Source organism: Panthera tigris, chromosome C2 (assembly GCF_018350195.1).
Source record: "Panthera tigris isolate Pti1 chromosome C2, P.tigris_Pti1_mat1.1, whole genome shotgun sequence".
Lineage (NCBI taxonomy): Eukaryota > Metazoa > Chordata > Mammalia > Carnivora > Felidae > Panthera > Panthera tigris.
In genome coordinates, this window is record NC_056668.1 from 156385852 (window position 1) to 156400750 (window position 14899).

At 45.5% G+C, this 14899-nt stretch overlaps 1 protein-coding gene and 1 long non-coding RNA gene across 4 annotated transcripts in view; one reads left to right on the forward strand and one right to left on the reverse strand.

The window, feature by feature from the left end:
• ANO10 (anoctamin 10) overlaps window positions 1-14899 on the reverse strand; it is a 262989-nt gene that overhangs the window by 216272 nt on the left and 31818 nt on the right. The gene's annotated exons all lie outside the window — the stretch shown is intronic.
• Window positions 23-10653, forward strand: LOC107181282. Its single transcript, XR_001512104.2, has 3 exons — window positions 23-957; window positions 9794-9841; window positions 10642-10653. It is a non-coding gene; the product is annotated as an uncharacterized LOC107181282 (long non-coding RNA).

A 14899-nucleotide genomic window follows, 5' to 3' on the forward strand; every position in this document is an offset into this window, starting at 1 on the left:
GTGTCCTATGGGCTGTCGCTCCGAGAGGAGGCGGGACCACGGTGGGAGAGGCGTGTCTCATGGGCTGCTTTTCCGATGAGGGGTGGGGCCTCGCTGGGCCTTCGCACCTAGCGGGGGTGGAGCCTAGTGGAGACGCGGAGAAAAAAATACCGGTATCCCTGCTCTTACCAAAGACCTCCATTACTACAGCAATAGCTTTTTTAGTAAAAGCGGTAATCCTCTTCAGATTTCTTTCCTTTAGCGAAAACAGGTACTAATGTAGGTCTTTCGGTAACGGGAACTTTCGGAAAGCAAGGTTGTGCGAGGATTATTCTTCGCCTTTCAATTTACAGAAATGCTCTGCTTTCTGAGAGCCAGGGAAACCTGTATGCCTCTTCGCATTTTCCTCTGGCCGGTCTCTTGCAGTCCCGACCCCAATTTTCTTGTCACTTTCAAAAATCAGAACAAGTCCCCCGCCACCTTTCATCTCTCAGACTTCTTACTTTTCCCCTTTTCTCTGCCCTAGCCACGTTGGCCCCCTGCTCTTCCTAGATCTCACTCACCCAGCTCCCACCCCAGGGTTTTCGTCCTGGCTGTTCCCTCTGCATTCCTTAATTACGAAGACTGTTTACTTCCTCTCCTCCCTCCAGGGAATAGAATCCCACCTTCTCACTGAGGCCCTTTCTGATCATCGTGTGTAATACTTGCTCTCCTCCACGTCCCACCATCTACCCTACCTGCTCTCCTATATCTTTTTTTCACAGCACGCATCACCTAACGTTTTATATTATTATGTTTACTGTCAGTCTCTCCCAAATGTAAGCTTCACAAGGGCAGAGATTCTTGTCAGTTTTGTCCGCTGATACATTCCCGGTGTCTGGAACGGCCTTCGATCCACAACAGGCAAGCAGTAACCCTCAGTGGAACGAAAGAAAGCCACGAATGAACCCTTTATAAGGGTTCCCTCCATACACCCAGGTCAGCCCAGAGGAATGCCTCCAAGTCCTGCCGAGCCAGAGAAGTGAGATCTGCTCCTCCACACCTCTGCCCCTTTTCTGGGTCTTCCAGGTTCAGGACAGGGAGGAGGGAGACTGGGGAATGGGAACAGAAGCTTGTCACTTGATAGGGGCTGTTTGTTATTCTTTCTAGAACCCCAATGCTCTGTCACGGGAGTTCACAACCTTACTGGTCATTTCTCACATGGCTGTCTTTTTTAGTAAGCCCTGCATGGATATGTCCAGAAGTTCTCTCTCTTCTGCAGATGGGACAAATTGTTTGCGAGTCACTAGGTTTAGACATGAATTACTTATTAGGCTTTTTAAAATTGCAGTCTTCCTATCTTTGCAACCCCTGAACTTGAATGGCCCTCCCTCCGTATGACTTCATCTTCTGGCATTTATATGACCAGAAGGATTGGTGGGGGAGGGGGGACAAAATTGGAATGGAAATATAAAAAAACGCCTTTCGCATGGACAATCTCATTTCATCTCCACAATTAACAAATTAACATTCTGTGTTAAGTATGACAAATCAGTTGTTGGACAACACAAATGGCTGACCGGGGTGAGTTAATGACATGGGTCCCTGTATTAGTTACCTATTGCTGCATAACAAACCACTACACAGAATTAGGGATTCCCTTCCCTCTCCTTTTGGGGATTTCCTTCATATCTTCTGGCTCCCAGGACCTCCTCTTTCCAGTTCTGCTGGCCAGAAAGCTAAGGTTCTCTTGGAATTTCCTATGCTTTCTATCTCTCATGCACTTCTGTGCAATTGGGGCTGCTCTAAAGGCAGCATTGAGGGAAGAGAGAGAAAAAAATAACAGGGATTCCCCTCGTGCTCTTTGCACAACAGGGGTCCCTTTTCCCACTTCCTCTGTCCAGGGGACAGGTGTTCTTTCAGGGTCTCATTTCCCCATGTCACTGTACTACCACAGTGCAGCACTGTGACTCTGACCGGCCTCAGGTCGGAGGAGGGAGAAGGAAAAACAGTTTTCACCACTTTCTCCAACTTGCAAAGCCTCTTTTGCATATTTTATCCAGAGGTTTTAGTAGTAGTCAGTGGGGGACACAGGCTGCAGTGGACTTACTCCATTCTGGCCAGATCTGGGATGGAACGTACCAATCTGACAGATGACAACAGGTTTCAATTTGCCTTTCTCTTATGAGGAGTGTGAAAAAGACATTTGTATTTACTTCCCGTGAATTATCGTTCATATATTTTGCCAAATTTTCTTTTAAAAAAAAAATGTTTGTTTTGAGAGAGAGATGGAGAGACAGAATCCCAAGCACACAGCACGCTGCCAGCACAGAGCCTGATGTGGGGCTCAAACTCACAAACCTTGACATCGTGACCTGAGCCGAAAGCAAGAACCAGATGCTTAACCGACTGAGTCACCCAGGTGCCCATACTTTGTCCAATTTTCTACTGGAAAGAGAAGGTTTACATAATGGTAAAAAGAGTCCTCTTCTTAAATATGAATGTCAAGACTTTTTCTCAGCTTGCCATATCTTTTGACTTTCTTTATGCTGTTTTATTTGCTTGTGTTTTTGTTTTGTCTTGTTTTGTTTGGCAATGCAGATCTTTTCCATTTCTAATTGGTGAATTTTACCAAGGCTTTTTTTTTTTACTACTTAGTATTTCCAGGTTGTATCATACTTAGAAAGACCTTTACCATTCTTAGATTATTTTGAAAATGCTTCCATGGTTTCCTCTAAATGTTTCATGATTTCACATTTTTCCTTTAAAAGGAAATTTTTTGGGGGGGCACCTGGGTGGTTCAGTCAGTTGAGTGTCCGACTTCAGCTCAGGGCATGATCTCACAGTTGGTGAGTTCAAGCCCCACTTTGGGCCCTGTGCTGACAGCTCAGAGCCTGGAGCCTGTTTCAGATTCTGTGTCTCCCTCTCTCTCTGCCCCTCCCCCATTTACACTCTGTCTCTCTCTGTCTCAAAAATAAATAAACGTTAAAAAAACCAACAAAAACAACTCTCCAGTACAGTGAGAAAAGGCCAGCCCACCTTGACAGTTTTTGAATCCCTTATTCCCATCATAACTGTCCAATGCAGCAGCCGCTTAAAGCCTCACCTTCAGTAAACTGCTCATTCCAGGTGACCACAGGTGATATAACTTTTCCCACTGTGTGCCCTGGATTTGTAGTATCCGACTTTCCTCCAGTGACATCGTCTTCAAACCTAGCCGGGTCAGACCCAGTCCCAGAGTTCCATCTTGAGCGCCCGATGCCTGCGACCACCTCTAATACCAAATACAGCAAAACCTTGGGTTGCAGATAACTTATCTTGTGAGTGTTGCACAAGACAAGCAAGCATTTCTAATAAATTTGAACTTGATAAATGAGCAATGTCGTGTAATACGAGTAGGACGGGATGCCGACCGTCACATGATCACAACTGAGCCAATGGTTCTTGAGATTTGCTTTGATCCAGGAATGCTTTGGATTCTAAGCATGTTTCCGGAAGAAATTACGCTTGCAAACCAAGGTTTTACTGCATGTGCGCGCAGGGGTTAGATCCACCCACAGCCACTGCCTGAACGCGGAGAATAAACACCTTAAAATGGGACTCTGTGATCTCAGAGTTGGATCCAAAAGCTGCCACAACCGCTACTGCTTCTTGGCACCCAGGAAGCTCAAGGAGACACTGGGACTTGCGCAAAGAAACCCACAACCTTCCTCTCCAGTGGGAGGGCCAGGAGCCCTTGGAAGATGGTTTCCTAATTTCCACTACCTGACTTCAAGTGAGCGCATCTAACTAAAGAGCCTGGTGTTATCTCTAGGCTTCCAACCACTAGACCTAGAACATCTTCACGTAAATCTTGCCCATTTCTTATGGAGTTTCTTCCTAGACAGTTTACCTTTCTCATTACTTGTGTAAATGAGAACTTTTCTTCCCGTATAGCTTTGTTTGGCTGTTGCCTATCATACGAACGTTAGTTTTTGTATAATAGTTTTATGACCCAAATAAAATCTTTTAGAGTTTATAGTAGTTTAGTTCTTAAAGATTCCCAAGTTGACAGTCACATAATCTGGAAATGACTACAATTTTCCTTCTTTCTTTTCTTGTTTCTGACTTTAAGGAAATGCTTCTGGTGTTTACTCAGCAAGTAGGAGGTTCACTTTGGGTTTGAGACAAAAAGAATCCATGAATTCTTATCTTATTGAAAGTGTTTTTACGTATCAAGGAAGAATGCTGAAAGTTTACCAAAAAATGCCTTTTCATCATCTGTGAAGATGTTCATGTGCCTTTTTTCTTAGCAATAATGAATTTTATGAATAGGTTTCCTTATTTAGCTTTTATTCTGAAGGAAATAGAGAACCGCTGAGGAATTCTGAGCAGATGAGTGACATTATGTGACTCGCATCTGAACAGGATCACTCAGATAGATTCCCGTGTTGAGGACACACAGCAGGAACACAAGGTTGGAAGCAGACTATTGTAGTAATTGAGGCAAGAGAGGATTGCCCCACAGTGGGAGCAGTACAGCGATGAGAAGCAGATGGTTTCTAGAAATATTCTAAAGGAAGAGTTCTCAGGAACGGCAGACACGTTGGATGTGAAGTATGAGAGAACAAAAAGTCAGGTGACAGCTCTGTCGTTAACCGAGGTAGGGAAGACTGTGGGAGGAATGGGTTTGGAGGAGACTCCGGACCCCCGTGTTGGACACATTAAGTTTAAGATGCTTTGTGGAAAGCTGAGTTGGAATACAGGCCAGCAGTCAGGAGAGAGGGCATGGCTGGAGGGATGCATTTGCAGATTATCAGCACAGAGATGATGTCTGAAAATGCAGGCCTGAATGGGTCCACTAGAGGTGAGGAGCCATTAAGGAAGAGGACCAAGGACTGAGGCCCGGTCCTCAGCTCTAACGGTGAGAGTTCGGGACAAGAGGGAAAAAACAGCAAAGGATATTTGGAAGGACCGGTGAGTGAGATGGGGGGTAAGCTAGGAGAGTAGGAAAGGGGGTGTCTCAGAAGCAGGTGAAGAACAGGAATGAAGAAGGAGCTGTGCCACATTCTGAGAGCAGGTAAGGTAAGATGAGAAGTGGGAACGTGAAATAATATGACAGCACTAAGACGGACACATTTGGCCAATTATGGCAAATGTGCCTGAATCACTTGCGAATAAACAAAAAAATGTCCACATTGGATGAATTAAAACTCGGCTCTATACTCTACGTTAGAGACACCCTAAAATAATTTTTAGAGTTTTAAAATGGAAGGATGGGCAAAGGCACACCGGGCAAATATAAACACAAATGAAGCCAACATCACGATTTTAATATGGTTGGATTCAGAGCAAAAAGCATCAAAAAAGACAAGGGGAATTTGGAAGGCTTATGTGTAGAATTCCCAGTGAGATAACACACTTGTAAATATAGATGTGCCAAATAACACTATTGTCCCTGCCTTGGGCGGGGCTTTGCTCCTGCCGTTCCCTCTGCCTGGAACACTCTTCCCTGGCGCACCGCCCACCCCTTCACTCCTCCAAGACTATTCACAATGTCATTTTCTCAGCGAGGCCCACTCTCGTCTCCCTATTCAGAATTGTAACCCAGTCTCTTTAATCCCTTCAAACTCTTCTGCTGTTTTCCTTCCCGCTCCCCGCGGCTCCTGCTGACTTCGCTTTAGTGTCTGTTCTCCCTTGGACTATTGCCAGTTTTCCTTCAATTCTTTGATGCCTTTTTTTCCCTTTCACTTCTCTTCCAGGTGCCACCAGCTCGTGTGTGGGCTCCTGCCTCTCTTGCTCTCCTGTGAGCCGCTTGCAGGAGGCGTTGTTGGTAGGGTCCAGGTCCCTGGATGGAAGCTTTTCTTACGGCTCAGGATCGGGCGGGTGAACTGGCTTGGCCTTTACTTTCCTTCAGCCCCAAAATAGGCCCCTGGAGAACCGCTCATGGTGCGGTCCTCCCCCGTTCACCGGCCGACTGCCTCCTACCCCCGCGTGGTGGGTCTGTGTGCGTCCTCGTGCAGCCCTGCCCCCTTGCTCCTACCTTCACCCTTCACCCCTGCCTGCGGCTCCTCTGGCGGGGACTGGGCTCTGGGCACCCCCTACCCTGAACCCTCTCCCGCGGAGCGCCCCCGGCCCTCTCTGAGACCCGCGGCCCACCCTGAGCGTGCTTGCTCCGCTTCGGCCAGTGTCCCTAATTCCTGCCACCGCCCTGGGTGCACTCCCGTCTGTTTTGTGTGGTTTTGAATTTCAGGGGTCTCCTGGTTTTGTCAAACGTCAGCGTTTTCGCCAGTTTGGGCTGCTGTAACAAAAATACCACAGACGAGTGACTTAAACAAAATAACCATTTTTAAATTTTTTCCACGTTGTTGTTGTTTTTTAATCTTTTCCACTTTGATATCTGGGAATGAAACACAGAAATTTATGTCCATATACAAAAACACCTATCTCACCCCCCTAGAAATATGTAAACTATTTCCATCCTCCATTTAACTATTGCATACAAACCCCTATTTGCTAGAGTAGACAAAATATCATAGAGATATTCTTAATATCCTGGGGAAAATGTTGTTTTATTTCCACCGTGTTTTTACTGGAAACCTGTAATACAGAGTAATGACCGTTTGACATCTGCCAGATAACCAAGGACATAATTTGGCTCCCAGAGTTATTTCAATTTCCTGTCTTAGCAGGGAACAGGCTAAATGGCTAATGGCTCTTTTCTGTGTCTTCTCTGTATTGAATACATTGCCGGAATAAAGCCATTGAAGTAATAGAATTCCTCTATGAAGTTGCTCACCTGAAGAGAACTGCTCATCCTACATATCAGATTTGGATTGAGATGGGTATCTTCACCTATCAAAATCTGTATCATTAGTGTCGAGAACTATGAAGGGTATGACATTTTACCATACTTGTGAGCCAATAAGTTAACCTGCCATGGTTTCACGGATGCCAACAGAAGACAAGAAACTCCCGGGTCAGATATGGAAGACTTTATCATTCATTGCACAGCAGGCAGTGTGAGCTCTTTGTGTCAGCTCCCCAGAGAGGCGGGGGTGGGGGTGGGGTATGTGGGACAGCTCAGGTGAATTCTGCACACTCACTGGGCTTGCATCATAGCTCAGGAACTCTGAGTTTAAGGAACCCTGGTCTGTTAACCCAGATTTAACAAGCCTACTTGACCTTTACCTCTGAGGGAAACATTATCTTTATAATCCTGGACACAAGACAAACCTGCCCTCCGCTCCACACAAAGACGCTAGCTCTAGCTTCAAGGCTGTTTCTTATACAAACATCTTTCAAATGACAATTTGGAACAAAGACTTTCAGTGCCTTTACTCAGAAGATGTGCAGATATACAAATGACCCATGTGGAAGTATTTCCCAACAACTAGGATCGGTCTCGCTACCAACACAACTCATGAGTTTCTCAACCCAAGTGCAGTTCACCCTTAAGCAACATGGAAGACAGGGGCACCAGCTCCCCAAGAAGTCAAAAACCTGTGTATAACTTTCGACACCCCCCCAAACTTAGCCTACTACTGAACAGAAGCCTTACTGATAGCATAAACAGTCAATTAGCACATATTTTGTATGTTATATGGATTATATACTGTATTCTTACGATAAAGTAAGCTAGAGAAAATAAAATATTAAGAGAATCATGAGAAAGAGAAAATACATTTACGGTACCGTACTGTAAAAAATCCACGTATAAGTGGAGCCTCACAGTTCAAACTTGTGTTGTTTAAGGGTCGGTTGTATATTCTACAGCCTACACAGGTAGCAGAACTTCAGAGTTAATAAGTCTTTTTAAGAGGACAAAGGATTACTGGATTTCCTTTTCATATGTCTTTTATTTAAAAAAAAGGTTTTTTTAATGTTTATTTTATTTTTGAGAAAGATAGACACAGCATGATTGGGAAAGGGGCAGAGAGAGGAGACACAGAATCTGAAGCAAGCTCCAGGCTGCGAGCTGTCAGCACAGAGACCAACGCGGGGCTTGAACTCACGGAACTGTGAGATCATGACCCGAGCTGAAGTCGGATGCTTGACTGACTGAGCCACCCAGGTGCCCCCCGTATGTCTTTTAATTAAAAACAACAACAACAAAGGGGCGCCTGGGTGGCTCAGTCAGTTAAGCATCCGACTTCAGCTCGGGTCATGATCTCACAGCTCATGAGTTCAAGCCCTGCGTCCAGCTCTGTGCTGACAGCTCAGAGAGCCTGGAACCTGCTTCAGATTCTGTGTCTCCCTCTCTCTTTGACCCTCCCCCACTCACGCTTGGTCTCTCTCTCGCTCTCAAAAATAAATAAACTTTAAAAAAAATTTTAAAAAAAGTTAGATAACACAGATACTTAGTACAAAAGTAAAAACTGTAGGACAGTAGACAGAGAAAGGTAGGTCTCTCTCCCTAACCCCAATCACTCAGTTTCTCTCCCCAGAGGAAACCAACCTTCCTTGCCTCCTTCCTCCCTTCCTTCTTCCTTGCTTCTTTCCTTCCTTCATTCCTTTCTTCCTTCTTTCCTTCCTTCCTTCTTCCTTCTTTCCTTCCTTCCTATCCCTCCCCCCCACGCACATACATAAGAGTTAGGGTGCATCTGTGTGTGTGTGTGTGTGTGTGTGTGTGTGTGTGTGCGTGTGTACGCATGTGTACTCGTGCCTTTCCCCTACGTGGAATTCTTGTCTACTCCTCCACGTATCCCTACCCGCCAGAAACAATCAAAATTAAGGCAGTTGAAAAAGGTTAATGGGCACTGAGGAGGGCACTTGTGGGGATGAGCACTGGGTGTTGTATGGAAACCAATTTGACAAATTATATTTAAAAAAAAAAGGCAGATGAAAAATTCTAAAACCAAAACCACTGCGATTTCATGCAGTGACTTTCAGATTCCTCCGTTCCTTTCTTCATGCACTCGCCACCGATGACCGCTCCCTGAGCTGACACACGCGTGGCGGAGCAAGGCATCCACACACCTAATTATAAGATAAAGAATGATGGGATTCGGAGAGATAAATGAACCATAGGAGGTCGGAGGAGGAACGGAATGCTTGGAGCTAGAAGGATCCGCGGGAGGGCTGGCAGCGGGCGTGACGTTCAAGCTGGCCTTGAGGAAAGGAGCCGTGGTCCTGTGGATATGTGTGCACTGAGGGGGAGTGGGGAGTATAGAAGTGGGCAGGTATTCGGGAAGAAGGAAGCATGAACAGATGTGCAGAGGCAGGAAAGCAAAGCATGCGCTAGGGAAACAGGGAGCAGTCCGAGGAGCTGGGGAGAGGGTGGGGAAGAGTCACGACGAAGGACAGCAAAGGAGGAGGAACCGTCCACGGTGGGGGCCTCACAGACGATGCTGCTGACAATTACGGTCTCCTTGGGCGGGCGCGCAGCAACACGGCCCTTTCAGCCCCAGCACAAAACGAGAATGAAACCGAACCCACATGTCACGGCCCCCATGTCCTTTATGACACCTCGATGCTGGCATCTACTTCCCTCCTTCACAGCAAACAAAGCTTTGGGAGCCTAGCTCGAGCTTCCAAGCCCCCGGGGTCTAACTGTTGCTCAGAACTCACGTCAGATGTTGCTGCTCAACACCCTGGAGGGCCCTGACTGTCACTTCAAGTCTCTTCGTGTATCCTGGACAGAAATAATCCCTCCATCTGACTTCTTCCAACATACCCTACAGATATTACTCTGCTGTTTAAGGGTTGTCCAGTAAACCTAAGACATGGATGAAAACGAACTGGGACTTTTCAAAATATAGCCCTTTAATGTATACGATGAAATATAAAATGACAACGTTTTAATGGCCTTTGACTTGATCTGACATCGTAATTTTGCTTTATTTTGTCCCCACAGTTTGCTGAGCTCCGACAGCTTCTCTTTGAGTAGTCCAGTGTGTGAGAGGTAAGTATTTTTCTATAGTAAATCCTTAACGTATAGACAAAAAACCATAAGCAAGAAATAGGGTTGTCCTAGCGTGGGTGTCCCCGGAAGCCGGCCTTGAGACGAAGATTGGGAGGAGAGCCAAGGAGCACAGGTAGGGGAGAAGAGAAGAGAGACTGGGAGGGAGGGCGTGTCATCACACGGCTCACTCCTGTGGGTGGGTGGGGTGGACCCTACTGGGCAACTCCCGGGCTAGTGGAAAACACACCTCACAATCTCCTGCCTGAGGACTGCTGGCCAGAGAGGTTAGTTCTCTGGTACCGTGGCCTCCCTCTCTGTTGCACGCCAGCGTGCCGACCCCCAGAGATGCCCTCAGGCAGGGGATGCAGATGTCGGCCACCGGAAATCGGGGGAGATGGACGCTCCTGGGGGGACAGGGCTGGGCTTGCCTGCATCTACTACATGGGCCAGTACAGGACCAGGAGTGTCCATTGGCTCGTATTCCCCATTCACAGATGCCCCCAGATTTGAGCTAATAGTCTGCGACAGTACAGAAGTAGGTATAGAGATACACACCCAGGATTGAAAGATGTCTATCGAGTAACTTTCAACTTGTGTCCCATTAACAGAACCCAACAGTAATGGTTATATATAATGAATTTCGTGTTTTTTCATAAATCCTTTCTTTACCTTGTAATTAGTATAATTATATTGCCTTGTATTTTTGTGTTAAACACATATTTTATTAAATATGGGTACTTCAAGTGTTTACTTAACAATTAAGTCTATTTTAATCACCTGCTTTAACATTTCTTTTTCAGGGACGCCCGGGTGGCTCACTCAGTTAAGTGACCGACTTCAGCTCAGGTCATGATCTCACGGTTCATGGGTGCGAGCCCCACGTCAGGCTCTGTGCTGACCGCTTGCTCAGAGCCTGGAGCCTGCTTCGGATTCTGTCTCCTTCTCTCTCTGCCCCTCCCCCGCTTGTGCTCTGTCCCACTCTGTCTCTCAAAAATAAATAAATGTAGGGGCACCTGGGTGGCTCGGTCGGTTAAGCGTCTGACTTCAGCTCAGGTCATGATCTCACTGTCTGTGAGTTCGAGCCCCGTGTCGGGCTCTGTGCCGACAGCTCAGAGTCTGGAGCCTGCTTCCCATTCTGTCTCCCTCTCTCTCTGCCCCTCCCCTGTTCATGCTCTGTCTCTCTCTGTCTCAAAAATAAATAAACGTTAAAAAAAATTTTTTTAAATAAATAAATGTAATAAAAAAAACCACTTTTCTTTTTTAAAGCATTGCGAGCCTCAAAGACAAAAAACAACCCAAACCTCTGTCACCATTGGAAAGTCTCCAGTTAAACACCATAGAACGTGGAGAAATTAGGGGCAAAATTTAGAAGAAAAATGAAGGACTCAAGAGATGAAATGTCAAGGCCCTTAGCTCTCACCTGATTAATTAGGGGGCGGGGCCGCAGGGTTGTGTGCATTGCACCTGCCCTGGGTGGTGTCGTCTTGGGATTCCAGGCACTCAGTGGCTCACAAGTGGAGAATGACTCTTGGAGTCTACTTTGTACACCCAACCTGATAGTTCCAACTGATCCAAGGGCCTCTCTTACGTCTTGCTTCTTATCTCTCATCTTAAAGAAAACAAATTGGAAGCAAACAAAAAAAAGGAACTCTTGTTGGATGATAAGTCAGAAAGTTGCCATTTGCCTCCTAGAGCTAGTGGGCCTTAGTACATGTTCTGAATACAGTATAAAAATATCACGGCCAAATGTCCATTGATGGATGAATGGAGAAAGATGTGATATACACACACACACACACACACACACAATGGAGTATTACTCGGCAATAAAAAAGAATGAAATCTTGCCATTGGCAACTACATGGATGGAACTAGAAGGTATTATGCTAAGCAAAATTAGAGAAAGACAAATATCATATGACTTCACTCGTATGAGGACTTTAAGACACAGAACAGATGAACACAAGGGAAGGGAAACAAAAATAATATGAAAACAGGGAGGGGGACAAAACATAAGAGACTCTTAAATATGGAGAACAAACAAAGGGTTACTGGAGGCGTTGTGGGAGGGGGGATGGGCTCAATGGGTAAGGGGCATTAAGGAATCTACTCCTGAAATCATTGTTGCACTATATGCTAACTAACTTGGATGTAAATTTAAAAAATAAAATAAAATAAATAAAAATAAAAAAATACATCACAGGCAGCAATTAATGAATAATCATGAAATCCCCAGAGTAGAATCAATCAGGTTTTTCTGGAAGCCTGGAGAGGGCTTACATTTATCTTTGTGGTTTTTTCAAATACAAGCTGATTAAAATGAGGTATCTTATTTTTCTAATTAAATTACGGTTTAAAAATTATTAATGTGACCTTTGTGAACACAAGCTCTAAGTTATTCCCGGGAAAAATGTGCCTTCTCTAAAATCAAATGTTTCAATAATCATCGACTCACTACACCATAAGCTCATTTATGGATAACATTCCAACTAGCACTACAATCAAGGAGATGAATAATTGAGAGATAAATACATTTTATCACAAGCAAGTAGTAGTAGATGACCTTTGTTGAAATTATGCAATTTGTATTAATTTTCTTTGACCAAAATTTACAAAAAATTAAGAGAAGCTTTTTTGAGATATGTTCATAGAATGTTAAAAATACCACCAATTGGATATTTATATTACCCATTAAAGCATTTGTCATTTTTACAGGGTTTTTAACTGTCAAAATCAAAACAATTTCATGTATTATTGGATATCCAGTCTGTTCAATGGGATCTGGATAGGATACAGTGACAAATCTCTTTTTGTACCTTAGAATTTCTGAAAAATTAAATGCTTATTAAACCTGAATTGTGTATTTAATTTTTTAACATTTCTTTTTGAGAGAGAGAGTGAGAACAGGGGAGGGGCAGAGAGAGAGGGAGACACAGAAACCAAAGCAGGCTCCAGGCTCCGAGCTGTCAGCACAGAGCCCGACGCGGGGCTCAAACTCACGGAACATGAGATCGTGACCTGAGCTGAAGTTGGATGCTTAACCAACAGAGCCACCCAGATGTCCCTTGAATTGTGTAGTTAAAGGATAAAAATATTTAGCTCACAGGTACCCAGAGAGCAGTTGCTTGGCACATAGTGTGAAACAGTGGTCAAAGACCTGCCTCCCAGGGTGCACGGGGCAGGAGTTGTAGGGCCTCTGCAGGGTGGGGTAGTTTTCTTCACAGGTGCATGCATGGGTGTGTGCATGCGCGCGTGCGTGAGGGTGGCCGCACGATGGCACCGTCGAGTGAAGGGGTAAGAAAGGTTACTCTCAACAACTATTTTAGGCATCTGCCTATAGGACCTGTTGCCTCTTTAACAAATTACTCCCAGACGTAGCAACTTAAAACAGTAAAATATTTATTATCCACCAGTTTCTGAGAGCCAGCAATGTAGGAGTGGCTTAGCTGGGTGGTTCTGGCTCAAGATCCCTCCTGAGGCTGCAGTCAAGATGTCAGCTGGGGCTGCAGTCATCTGAAGGTGTGCCTAGGGCTGAAGGATCTGCCCCCCTAGGTGGCTCTCTCTCGTGGCTGCTGGTAGGACATACCTCAGTTCCTCACACACGGACCTCATCATTGGACTCTGTATCTGTGCTGGTGACGTGGCAGCTGGCTCCCCGAAGAGGACAGGATCAGAGAGAGTAATCAGGAAGTTGTGATGCCCTTTAATAACCTAATCACCATAGTCACACCACCATTTCTGCATCCTTCTATTTATTAGAAGCAAGTCTCTAAGTCCAGCCCATTGTCAAGGGAGGGGAATTAGGTTCCGTCTTTGGAATGGCAGGGACAAAGAACTTGACATTTTATTTATTTATTTATGTTTAACTTTATTTATTTGTTTTGAGAGAGACAGAGACGGTGTGAATGGGGGAGGGGGCAGAGTTAGAGGGAGAGAGAGAGAATCCCAAGCAGGCTCCGCGCCATCAGCTTAGAGTCCGGGATGGGCCTCGAGCTCTCGAAACTGTGAGATTATGACCTGAGCTGAAACTGAGAGTCAGCCACTTAACCAACTGAGCCACCCAGGTGCCCCTGAACTTGACATTTTAAATCAGCACAGTGCAGCAAGTCCAAGGATCAGATGATTCAGCCACCTTACCCTCACATTCCAGAGCTTTCTCACATCTGTACCTTTCTGGGTATTTGTGGTATATTCCCAGTGCTAACGTTTAATACATACATCCTAATGCCACACAGCTAAAATAAGTTGAGCAATCAGTTTGTGATGAAAATGCTGTATAGACAATCCTGTTTTTTTCCAGAAGGTACAATCTAACACGTCAGAACACTGTCAACTATGAGCCTGTTTGGATGGCGGCCCAGTTCATTCTGAGAACTTCTCCGGCATTATTTTGTCATATCAACATAACCAGTTGTTTTTGGAGGCATGTCCTCAGCCTAAACTTGCCCTAAGTTGGGGCCACAGAAGTGTTTGCTGTGCCAAAGAGAGGAGGACACTGAGGAGGCCTGAAAATGACGTTTCTGGACAGTCACTCCAAAATGAACCACTTCACAACGATTTGCTGGAAGAACAAATACTTAAATGCATCAGTCATTAGACGCATTTATATTCAATGGGCTTAAATTTCACAGTACCTCTTAGTAGCGGTGGTGAACTTTGAGGGGATGGGGGAAACGGTGAGAAGTGTACCCTCCGCTAATTGTGCGGAAAGACTGGACTTGAAGCAGCTCCATTCAGCCTAGTCCACGTTGGTGCTGTTTCCAAGCCGGCGCAAAGCATGGTAAAGAGAAGACACCTGATCAACGCTGACTGCATGAACAAACCAGCTGGCTTGGGGGGAAGCATCACCCCCTGGTCATGGAGAACTTGCCATCCCTGCCTGGCACCGGTTCTTCTCTCTTTCCCCGACCACCGGATCAGCACGTACCCTCTCCCTCCAGGCCTCCGCGCGAGAGTTTACACAGAGTGGGTGACTATCCCAGGCGGCAAGAAGAGTCTGGAAGGTCTGCTTCCAAAACTCCCATTCTCTCACCATACAGCAACAGAGTAGATGCACGC